This window comes from Aotus nancymaae, unplaced genomic scaffold (genome assembly GCF_030222135.1).
Source record: "Aotus nancymaae isolate 86718 unplaced genomic scaffold, 86718_ANA_hifiasm-v0.15.2.pri h1tg000019l, whole genome shotgun sequence".
NCBI lineage: Eukaryota > Metazoa > Chordata > Mammalia > Primates > Aotidae > Aotus > Aotus nancymaae.
The window spans coordinates 19,672,442-19,685,265 of NW_026988431.1; the positions used below are offsets into that span (position 1 = coordinate 19,672,442).

The window sequence follows — 12,824 nt, forward strand, 5'->3', positions numbered from 1 at the left end:
TACAGTTGTTGAAGGATGACTTTGTCATTAATGCAAATTTTCCCCAACTAAACAATAAAGATCCATCATTTTTTATTATAGATGAAATTAATATCATATTAATTTTTCTATATACTTATGTGTATATATCTGTATGTACTTGTGTTTCTATTTATATTTATGTGTGTGTATTTGAGATGCCATTGATTACTGTACACATCATCAATTTTAAGAATAATTTTGAGGAGAACAGAACACACTGAGAAAGTTAATTTTTATTAATGTAAAAACAATTTCTACTCCGTAAGTTCCTCGGAAGTGAGAAATTGTTCTTACGAGACTGCATTCCTTAACTCGCCTGATAATACATGATTTGCTATGAGTACACAAGAAGGGGAGTGAGAACAGGATATCCCTTCACCCCAAAACAAGAAGCAGATGTAAGAACTTCATCCGTTTGCAGCAGAATTGATCAGAAGAAAATAGTTGACCCTTAAGTAACATCTCTTTTTGAAAGCTAGCAGCTTTCTGCCTCCAACATGGAGGTTAAATCCTAATTATCTCCACAGAGAGAGACGGCAGGGCTGTTCTGACAATGGGGTGGAAAGGTCCGATGGTGCAATTTATTTAATAGAAGCCACCATCACTGTCTTGCAGATGGCTTCCTATAATCCAAACCTTTTGTTTTTCAGTCCAGGTCCCCTTGTGGGAGGGAGACGGCATGACAGCGCACAGGTCATCTGTTCTGCAAGTAGGTGACCTGGCCTTTCTCTGTTCTCCTCTTATTAGCTTTGCAGCCTTGGAGCCAATTTACCTTTTCAGGGCTCAGTTTCTTCATCTATACCAAATGCAGTCTAAAGTCACCTATGTATCTAAAATTTATTAATGGTGTTCCATTTTGTACATCAAACGTATAGTATTTCATATACATTCTGTGGATCAGTCAGGGTACTAATAAGAAAGAGAAAATTTACTCAAAGCACTTAACAGAGGAGAGTTAATAAAAGGGTTTTATGTTCAGAGGTGACTGGAAGGCTATAGAAATGAACAAATCATGTCAAGGCACCCAGAGGTGGTATCATTACCACCCTTGGTCCTGAAGGCAGAAGGGTAAAAGGGTACCCTTGCTGGAGCCCAGAAGAGCAAGGGCTCTGTGGGATGGGCTGTGTGGCTTGAGTATGATCTTAGAAGTAGCTACTCTCAGAGAGGTGTAAATGTTTGGAGAATATGTTCTCTCACTTCTCTCATCTCTGTCCCTCAGTTCTCCTGTTTGTGCCTCAGAAGTCAGGTGGAAAGAATGCAGATGGTAGAGCTGTAGACTGAGTCCCCTAGGTAACAGAGGATGCAAGAGAAAGAGAGTGGAAGGAGGTGACCAACAGAATACCAGCACAGTCTGCACATTTTAAAATGTGCATTATATGGTTTTCCTGTGTTCGTGGATTATTTTGCATTTGATTAATCAAATGGATAGTGTGGATTAGAGGTGGGCTGTTTTATGAAGTATTTTCTGTTCAGATGTTTTAAGAAATCATTAAAGATCAGGGCAAGAATCTTTCTGTGTCCTAATCCACATCCTTAAAATTAATGAGGATTCACCAGATGGTAGTGATAAATAAATGAGATCGTTAACAACGACGAATCGTCACGTTAACTCTACAGGTGGTTGCTATTATCTCCATTTTACAGATAAGGAAACTGAGGCATGAGGCAGTCATAAATGCCGTGGGAATCAGTCAGACAAAAATGCTGAAAGATTCCTGAAGAGACAGAGATCCCTTTTAGTTAGTGTGATTAGGAAAAACTTCATTAACTAGCTTATGCCCGTGTCTCTCTTTCTACCATTCTTTCTCTGTGGCTTGGCCCATCTCCTGTCATAGGCACACTTAGTTTCCTATACCAGATCCCGCCTGTGGCCAGGATTTTAGAAAATTTAATGATAAGCATGATTTAATTCACATTCTGTCATACTCTTCTTACATCTATTCTCTGATGTATTCACCCTGTCCCCAAGCTGCTGTTGTGCCTAACTGAAGAGGGTTGCTCAACATTTATACTGGGTCCAATACAAATCCTTTCTTTCTGTATCTGTACCTTCAGTAGGGTTCAGATACCTTGTGTTTCTTCCTTCCCAACTCCTTGTCTGTTCCTAGAAAGTAAATATCCCCAAGTCCCATACAGTCCCCCTCCAATGATCTCACTTCTAGATCTTCTTGCTGACTTTATACTCTGATGAATACTCATCCTTCATATATGCCTTTCATTTCTTCTACTAAGAAGTGTTAGGACAAAGTGTAAGTTCCATTTAAGTTCTCCCTTCTTCACTTCAGAATCTTTAATTCGTTTGCCTCTCTCTAGTGTCAGAGGTATGCCCAAGGCAACTTTCTTCACTATCCTCTAGTGTTCTGTTCTCCTGCCTGGCTCCTCTTTGTCCACAGGTATTTCATTATCTTTCATACATAAACAAACAGCCAAATAAATAAACATAAAACTAGCCTTTCCTTAACTTTTAAAAATTGTCCTCAAGATGTTCCCATTTCTCTCCTTCACTTCTCTTCCCTTGCAAATTTTTTGGAGAGTTTTCTATAGCAGGTGACCCCATTTCCTTACCACCTACTCACTATTCACTCAGACTCTTACAACCTAGTTTCCTTCCACCTTATTCTACTAATTACCTTCTCTAAGTTCATCTGCTAATCATCAGAACCGCTATTCTCAGGCCTCACCTCATTTCACTTCCTTGAATTTCACACTGAGAATCACCCTTTCCTCCTTCAGCCTTTGTCTGTGACCTCTGGAATACAAAATACTCTTACTTTTCTCTTACTCTTTTCTGTGTTCTTTGCTGATTACTCCTCTTTCCTTTCCAAAACTATGTATTCCTCTTAGCATAGCACTGCCAGACTAATCTTCCTACATAATTGAAATTCTTAAACTTTAGTCATGTCACTTCCCAGCTTAATACCCAAAACCAACGCAAAACTTTCAGCATCTTGTTAATCCGAACAAAGTGAATGTCTTTCTTCACGCTGGCAGTCAATTTCATTTATTTCTGAGCTCTAGGACACTTTTGAGGCATCTCTCCCTCATCTCTACCTCTACACACAGAGCAGACTCTCACTGTTACAAACATAGGTTTTGATATCCAAACCTTTCCCTACAATCTTATTCCCTCTACTGGTATTAGGCTACATTTGCCTACAGTAATAAACACCCTTAAATCTGAGTGTTTATGTTTTACTCTTCAGGATTCCGGAGGCTCACCAAAGTAGCAGTTCTGCTTGCAGTTACTTGGCAATCTAGCCTGCTTTATTCTTGTTTCACCAGCTCAAGACAAGTCCTTCTCTATAACTGAACTGAATTATACAGGGGCTTTTCACTGCCTCAGCCTGGAGTTGAGATACGCTACTGCTACTCCTGTTTCATTGGTTAGAACTAATTGCATGGTTGTGCCTCCCTACCATGTGCTGGGAAGCATAGTGCACTCTGTGCCCACAGCGCTCCTAACCATCCCTGCCTGCAGAAACGCTATTTACAAGGCCAAATAAAATACCACTCTCATTTAATCACCCATCACTCCCACCACCTTCCCATCAACTAGCTAAATAGCCACAGAATTTTAAAATCTGATTTAACAGATAAGTAACCATGAATATGATAGTTGTGTATAATTTTTTTAAATCCAAACATTAAAGAATAAAAAATGAAATGAAAGGTTAACACCAATCTCTATTCCAAATCCCCAATCCCACTCTCTAGAGAAAATTGATTTTTTACTTGTACTTTTTTCAGTTATACTTTCATAATTTTATATAAAGGCATATGAATGTCTATTTTTAAAACAAATGTAACCATATTAGACATATTTTTCTGCACGCTGCAGTTGTCACTTGTTTGAAGTTTTTATATATTACCTTATAGAGAACTAGCTCATTTTTTTTTTACAAATAAAATGTCATCTGTATAGATGTAATATAATTTATGTAACCAGTATCTATAGATGGATTCTTCTTTTACCAGTTTTGGACTCTTACAAAAACTGTTAAGGCATCATTAATGTACCTAAGGAGAGCAGAATATCTTTATGATGTTACCGGAAGCAGAATTACTGGGTCTGAAGGGACACACTTTTAACTTGTAAAGACATTGCCAAATTCCCTTCCTTCAATACAAAACAGAACTGTGGCACTAATTTGCATAACTACCAGCATTATATAAGGACGGCTATTGCCTGGCCTTCTTAGCAACACTACATATTATCAACCTTTTAATAGCCTAGTTAAATCAAATGCTTCTTTAAGAGAACCCATTTATTATGCATCTTCTTGTCTTCTATATTGCTTGGTACATATGCAGTGATCAGTATTTTAATTTTATTTCATTTTGGTAAATAAACATGATGAAATTTAAGCTGGAATCTGAATAGTAACTTTGGGGTAGTTATAGATAAAGGTGAAGGTTCCTGATATGAACAGAGCCATCAAAGACAGAAGCAAGAGGGGGTGTGGCTGGGTTTTATCTAAACCATTAACAGATCTTTTTATCTGGAGGTGTAGGAGTAGTGGAAGAGAAGGTTTTTAAAGTAGCTTGTAATTTTATTTTAGTAGCTCTTGTATGTAGGCTGATTTCTGTTTGTACTTCAGAAAATGCAAAATGCAGGTAAACAGGAGACCTAAATTCTACTCCTCGTTTTGCGTCTAACCCGTGGCTAGTACTTGAGTCTCCATAGTGCATTTCCTTATCTGTAAAATAAGAGTTCCATGTGTCATTTATTATTTTCTTCAATATTTGCACCCTTGCCAAAATGTGTTAGATTGTCCATCACTAGCTTTAGGTAGAACAATAAATAAGATAGTCTTGTTCTGATATGGTTTGGCTGTGTCCCTACCCAAATCTCACCTTGAATTATAATAATCCCCAGGTGTCGTGGGTAGGGCCACATGGAGATAATTGAATCATGGGGGCAGTTTCCCCCATACTGTTCTCCTGATAGTGAATAAGTCTGAGGAGAGCTGCTGGTTTTGTAAATGGGAGTTCCCTTGCATAAGCTCTCTTGCCTGCAGCCATGTAAGATGTGCCTTTGCTCCCCCTTCACCTTCCACCATGATTATGAGGCCTCCTCAGCCATGTGGAACTGTGAGTCAGTTAAACCTTGTTTTCTTTATGAATTACCCAGTCTCGGGTGTTTCTTCATAGCAATAAGAAAATGGACTAATACACGTGCTTTATTCTCTCTGAACATAAAGTATCATGGAGAATAAAGACCAAATAATGGGATGAGGACAGTGTTGGGGTAAGTGCTCCAAATGGAGACATGTAGGGAAGTGTGAGTACTATTAATTGGAGCACCTCACCACCAAGGTATGAACTGATCGGCTCAGGCTTCCAGGGAGCAGGACTGCTAAAATCATCTCAAAGGCTGAAGATGTCTTCAGAATTACTAATGAAAAACAGTTACCTGCATGGCAGAGAGCAGGGCATCTTTGTGTGCTTGTCAGCAAGGGAAGTGTGGGGATCATTTGTTTATCAAATAATAATATTTTACAAATAGCACTAAAATTTACTTTCCTTAAATGATTTCACTTTTAGCAACCTTATAGAAGTGAAGAAGTTGCTCTGGTAGCTGCTGCTTTTTAGACTTTTATTATCAAAGGAGGCCATATGCTTTTCTTAACGCTCCAGTGCCTCCTCCCCAGGGATTTTCTCCATCTTGGACGAGCAGGCTACAATCTCATGTTACTTTTTACTCCTGAGGTTTCCTTGTAACACTTTGTGCTAATCAATTGGAAGTGTTCATACTAATGAATTTGCACAAATGGCCTCATTAGCTGGAGTTTTTATCTTTCTTCTGGTTTTGACTGTTTTACTTCATTCATGCAAATGAGTCAGCAGGAGGAATTCAGATCTGTTCTGGCCTATGGTTTAACATCTGCTTTATAATGGAAGAATTCTTTCCGGTTCATGCTAAGAAACTGGTCACATATATGCACTTTCTAAAAAATTTGGTGACCCATCAAGTGGAGTATATAGATGCAACCTTGTTTTGTGAGGTTTCAAATAATTTCTTTTAGTTTTTACAAAGAGATTCACATGCGTAGTGAAAAATAAAATCCTCCTTAAAAAATAACATTATTTTTATTATGAATTATTCATTTGAATTATTATTAAAATAGTAAGTATTCCATAGGCTTCTACTACAACTTTCTATGCAAACTTTGTCAGGATTTTTCTTTTCTTGAATTGTCATTATTAGGAAGATGGCTCTCTAGAATTAATCTTTATCCTTATTCATCCGTTTGACTTATTTTTTAAATTTGAGAATCTCAACTTTATCTTTAAAACCTGTGTATTTTTATGGATGTACTCTCATATTTATAATTTCTCAGTCTTTTTTTCTTTCGGATATTCATTTTTAACAGCACCCTTTTCTATTTTTGATTATGAATACATTCTGTTATCCATCTTAATTTTTTTTTAATATTATTATTATTACCTGCACTGCTCTTGTTTCCTCTGTACTGTGTGTGTGTGTGTTTTGTTAGGTCTCTGTCTTGTATTTTGAAAGCTTCCCTCAAATATCTTATGATATCAGCTTTAAAGTTGCATTCAAGACTAAATCATGAATAGGCCAATTTGATGTGCATGAGTCCTGGCAGGATCAGCAATATGAAGTGATAAGGCTAAAAGCTGGGGATTTTTTTTTTCTTTTTAAAATTAAGACTAGTATTAATGAGTGTAAGTCTTATTCTGGGGTTTTCAGATGCTGTTGAGAGGCATCATTTAACCTTTCTGGTGGTTATAACACAAATTGCTCATCTCTTCAATGCTGTTGAATAAAACTATCAGCAATAAGGGGAGTACTACAATAAAGGGGTCCTGATCCAGAACCGAAGATAGGGTTCTTGGATTTCGCACAAGAAAGAATTCAGGGCAAGTCCTTAAAGTGAAAGCAAGTTTATTAAGACAGTAGAGAAATAAAAAAAATGGCTACCCCATAGAATAGCCCTGAGGGCTGCTGGTTGCCCATTTTTATGATTATTTATTATGCTAAACAAGGGGTGGATTATTCATGCCTCCCCTTTATAGACCATATAGAGTAACTTCCTGACATTGCCATGGCATTTGTAAATTGTTATGGCACTGGTGGGAGTGTAGCAGTGAGGACAACTACAGGTCACTCTCGTGGCCATCTTGGTTTTGGTTATAGCTGGCTTCCTTACTGCAACCTGTTTTATCAGCAAGGTCTTTATGACCTGTATCTTGTGCAGACCACCTATCTCATCTTGTGACTTAGAATGCCTTAATCATCTGTGCAGTCCAGTAGGTCTCAACCTCATTTTACCCAGCTCCTATTCAAGATGGAGTTGCTCTGGTTCTCATGCCTGCAACAGGAGTACCCTATGCCAGTGCAGTCCAGTCCAGATTCTGTCTCTGAGAGGGAGGGGAGCGGGGAGTGTTAAAATGTGCTCTGAATGAAGTGACCCCCAAAACAGACTTTGTGTGAGCAACATGGCTCTTTATTCACCCAGGTGCGGGTGGGCTGAGTCTGAAAAGAGAGTCAGCAGAGGGCAATGGGATAGGAGTTGGTTTTACAGGTTTGGGATAGGCAGTGAAAAGTTACAGAAGTTACAGTTCAGGGTGGTTTTTGCAAGCTGGGAGTGGGGTCATAGGGTCTGGAGTCATGAGGTTGACCTATCAGTTGAGCAAGGTCAGTTACAAAGTCCAGTTGCCTTATCAGTTGAGGCAGGATTAAGGAACAATAGAAGAATGTCTCAAAGTTAATTAGGCACCACAGGGGTTTGTCATTCTTCTCTTTTTGAGGTTTGCCAGTTACTTCAGACTTTCTAGTTCCAGGAACCCATCTGGAGGAGTATGTGCAGGTCACAGAAGTTACCATGCAGTCCCTGGCACAGTCAGCCTAAAAGACTTTATAGTACTGTCTTTTTATATTACTAATATAAAGAAAAAACAAATGAAGACTAGAGGGCAGTGGAATATTAGGGATGCCAGCACAGAAGGGTGATGGGGCAATGTTTTTCAGGGCTTCTTCAAGCAGGATTAGGGGTGGTGCAGCAACCTAAAAATTGGAAAGAATTTAGACTGCAGGAGGACCTCAGAACAAGGGGTGATATTGTGGGGTTGTTAGAAGGTGCATGTGTTGTATTGACTGATTGGTTATCATTTGTATACTATTTTGTAGGAATTGAGAGATTAATCAGAAATCACAGGGTCCAAATAAGAGAAGGAGAAAGAAAGACAGGTATCAGAAGACTAAGGATTGGAAGAAGCCATGACACCCAGTTAGAGTATCCAGCCAGTCCAGCCAGGTCCAGAAAACCATCTGCCTGATTAGTGAGCTTTTGGGCTCTTTTAATCTATTGATGATGGCATCATATACCAGGCCAGACTTGTTTACATAAAAATAACCTTCTTCATTTAGGAATAGGCAAAGACCTCTTTCAGCAGTCAGTAATTCAAGACCGCTGTGGTTTTGGAGGACAATGGCAGCTAGGAAATTTACTTGAGCTTGAAGAAGGGATAGTGATTAATTCTGCAATGCTAGCAGAGAGATCATTAGAGAGGCTATGGAAGGTGCTGATTGAAGTGGTAAGGCCTGCTATGCTTGTGCTGAATGCAGTAGTAGTTCCTAACCCTACAAGTAAGGGGATCAATGGAATGACCAGCTTGTGTCATGTCAGGACCACAAGAGGAACAGGAAGGCTTTCATCTCCATGGATAAACTGAAATTTGGGAGTAAGGAAAACTAAGGTACAAGTGACTGTCCAGTTTGTAAGAAGGAAGATGTAAGTGGAAGAATCACAGAGGGGAAAAAAAAGACTTTGGCTTAGACAGAACTGGATGTGTAAACTGAAAAGGTGAGAAAGTTTTCTGAGGGGGTTGGGGATTTGGACCCAAATACCAAGGGAACCAGTAAGGGCCACAGCTGTTAAAGGTTGTAGTGAGGTTTGATAGGGTAATTGTGTGGAAGGAGAGGTCTTGTTTTCATGGTGTATGAGAAAGCGTTTGGTCTCTATGAGTAACCATTCACTTTTAGTAACAAGGTTAGGTATGAGCAGGCAGGTAGAGGGGTCTGGAGAAGCGTCTGATGAACAAGGGGAGGGAAGCCAAGGATGGAGTGAGAGACAGGGTAAATGCCTACCTACGCAAAACTGGAAGTTTATTTGTCAATCTTATGTAGGGTAAAATTCATGGGTCTGATGTGTAGTAAAAAGTGGGAGGGAGTTCTGAGAGAAAGCCCTGGGGAGTAGTAGAGTGACAGCACATTGAGATGTGGTTGTTTTAAGGATGGACTTCCATGATGGAAAAGAAATAAGGGGTTTTAAAAGACTAGCCAGGGGCTTATATTCTACATGGAAGTGATCATGAAAGGATGAGAGGCTAGAGTGAGCTTGTGATGCAGGGAGAAGGAATTTTCCATGTTCTAAGAACCATTTGCCTTGCCTAGGAAGCCACTGATAAAATGAATTATTTGGAGGGAGAATAGGTAGGGGAGATAGATAAGAAGGAAAAATATCAGCCCTGTGGGGGAGATACTGAGGTGTCCGCTGCTTTTTGGCTGTTTTGTCAGCTAAGGCATTTCCCTGGGCAATGGGATCTGACAGTTTTTGGTGTTCTCTGCAGTGGATAATTCTGGCCTTGGCTGGGAGGAGAGCGGCCTTAAGGAGAGCCTTTATTAAGGGAGCATTGGTAATAGAGGACCCTTGTGTAGTGAGAAACCTCTTTCTGCCCATTTGACAGCATGGTGGTGAAGGATGTGGAAGGTATATTTAGAATCAATCAGTGTAAATATTAACATGTAGTCCCTTGGCAAGAGTAAGAGCAAGGGTTAGGGCGATTAGTTTAGTTTGCTGAGAAGTGGCGGAACGGGGGAGTGAGGCAGCCTTGATAATAGATGAGTGGGATATAACAGCATAGCCAGATTTGGCCAACCAACTGGGCTTTGAAGAACTGCCATCACGCCTGTAATCCCAGCACTTTGGGAGGCTGAGGCGGGTGGATCACGAGGTCAAGAGATCGAGACCATCCTGGTCAACATGGTGAAACCCCGTCCCTACTAAAATACAAAAAATTAGCTGGGCATGGTGGTGCGTGCCTGTAATCCCAGCTACTCAGGAGGCTGAGGCAGGAGAATTGCTTGAACCCAGGAGGCAGAGGTTGCGGTGAGCCGAGATAGCGCCATTGCACTCCAGCCTGGGTAACAAGAGCGAAACTCCGTCTCGAAAAGAAAAAAAAGAACTGCCATCAATAAACCATGTGTGGTCTGGGTCTGGAATAGGAAAAAAAGAAATATGGGGAAGTGGAGAGGATGCTATATGGATTACGGAGATACAGTCATGGGGTTCAGGGTTGGTTTATTTGGGTATTAAGTGAGAGGCCAGGTTGAAGTCAGGTCCAAGAGCAATCGTTACTGTGGGGGTTTCAATGATTAGTGAATAGAGTTGGAGGAGGTGACGGTGCGGGTGGGGGAGAATGTGTGTGTAAGGTGTGAAGAGGAAACTAAACTTTGGAGGTTGTGAGAGCTATAGAGGGTAAGTGGAGCATAGTCTGTGATTCTGAGGGATTCTAAGAGTGTTACAGCCACAGTGGCCATGGTGTGTAAAGATGATGACGGCCAACCTAGGACTGTGAGGTTGAGTTGTTTCGACAAAAGGCGACTGGCCTTGGGCCCAGCTCTTGTGTAAAAACCCCAACTGCACAACCTTTTACTTCTGCCATGTGAAGGGAGAAAGGCTGGGAGGAGTTGGGGGGTGCTAGTGTAGGGGCTGTTTCTAAGGTCTTCTTTAGCAAACAAAAGGAAGAATGCGGGGAGGATTTGGGGTCTATGGGGTCAGCTAAGTTTCCTTTTGTAACTTTATAAACTGTTTGGTTAGGAAGGCAAAACCTGGTATTCAGAGGAGAAAGTATCCTACAACACCTAGGAAGGAGAGAAGTTGTTGTTTAGTGGATGGGGTTGGGGTTTGGAAAATTAACTGGATACGGTTGGCAGGGAGAGCGTGTGTATGCTGGTGAAGGATTATACTGAGATAGGTAATGGATGGAGAAGAAATTTGGGCTTTAGAAAAAAGCATTTTTAAGGTTAAGAACAGAATAGTGAGCTGTGGAAGACAGGAGGGTATAGGAGTTTGGTACAACCGGGTGGATGGGAAGTAAGTACAATCTGATTGATGTGGTGGAGGTCTTGGAATAGTCTGTAGGATTTGTCCGGTTTTTGGACAGTTAGGACAGTGGAACTGTAAGGAGAGTTTGTAGGAATTAAAAGGCCATATTGTTATAACAGATGAGTGATAACAGCCTTCAGGCCTTTAAAGCCTGTTGGGGTACTGGTACTGGGCAGGGTAAGGGTGGTTATGTTTTAATGGGATGACAAGGGGTGAGTAAGCAAGGGATGGGGAGGTGGTGTCCCACACCCTAGGGTTAAGGTAGGGGGACATAAGGGGAGCCATTGAGGGAGGTACGGGTTCAGGGAGGAAGGCAGCAATGAGGTATGGCTGTAGCCCAGCAATAGCTAAGGAGGCAGACAATTTTGCTAGGATATCTTGGCCTAACAGGGGAACTGGACAAGTGGGAATGATTAGAAAAGAATGTGGGAAGGAGTGCTGGCCTAATTGACACCAGACTTGGGGAGTTTTGAGAGGCCTGGAAGGCTTGTCATCAATTCCCACAACAATTATGGGAGCCAAGGAGACAGAGCCTTGAAAATAAGGCAGCATGAAGTGGGAGGCCCCCATATTGATTAAGAAGGGGATGGACTTAATCTCCATCATAAAAGTTACCTGAAGCTCGGTGTCCGTGATGGTCCAGGGGGCCTCCGAGATGTTCCGGTAGCGTCAGTCTTCAGCCACCAAGCTGAGTAGATCTGGGAAGGATTTGGTCCAGGAGCTCTGGGAACAGCCACATGAGTTGGACAGTCTGACTTTCAGTGGGGACCCTGCACAGATGGGGCACAGTTTATGAAGAATCCCAGACTGCAGGCATTCCTGTGGCCAGGTTTCCAACACTTGAAGCAAGGTCCAGGAGGGGCAGCTGGACACTGCAGTCTGGGCACTTTGAAGTCTTTGTGAGCTGGTGGTGTGGCTGGGGTTTGTCTTAGGGCAGAGGCAAGCATTTGTAGTTCTAAGATGCACTGCTGCCTGGCAGCTTTTTGACTATTAGTGAATACCTTGAAGGTGAGGTTAATTCCTGTTGTGGGACTTGAGGGCCAGATTTTAATTTCTGTAGCTTTTTTAATGTCAGGGGCTGATTGGGTGATAAAATGCATATTAAGCATTCTTCAGAGGTGAGAGTAGGAGTAAGGATGACATTTAAATCACTCCAGGTAAGATTATAGGACTGGGTTAAGTATTGGAGCTCTGGTATATATTTAGTAAGATCTCATGAAAAGTAGCCTAACCATTGGCCGATTTTGGAAAGGTCAGATAACGAGAAAGCAACGTGCACCCTAACTATGCCTTTGGCTCCAGCCACTTCTAAAAGGGAGAATTGTTGGGCAGGGGCAGAGGAGTTAGCTGTGGCACTAAACTGTAAGCTGGACCAGGTATGAGGTGGGGAGGTTGAGAGGAGGGGCATAAAGAGGTGGGTGGTAGGCAAAGGAAGAGGAGGGAGGCTCTGGGGTGGGGGAGCTAGGGTCTGCTTTGGACAGGTGGGGAGGAGAAAGGTCAGAAGGGTAGATGGACAAGGAAGATTCTGGGTTGCCGGCAGATGGAAGGGAGAGAAGGAAAATTTGGGACAGGTTGCATTGAGAGCAGAGATTAGGGAGGGATTGGAATGTAAAAAAAAAATGCCTGGAGGTCAGGCATCTCAGACCATCTACCCATTTGTTTACAAAA

The 12,824-nt window shown here is 41.4% G+C and overlaps 1 protein-coding gene across 6 annotated transcripts in view; it reads left to right on the forward strand.

The window, feature by feature from the left end:
• ZNF385D (zinc finger protein 385D) overlaps window positions 1-12,824 on the forward strand; it is a 1,173,536-nt gene that overhangs the window by 972,204 nt on the left and 188,508 nt on the right. The gene's annotated exons all lie outside the window — the stretch shown is intronic.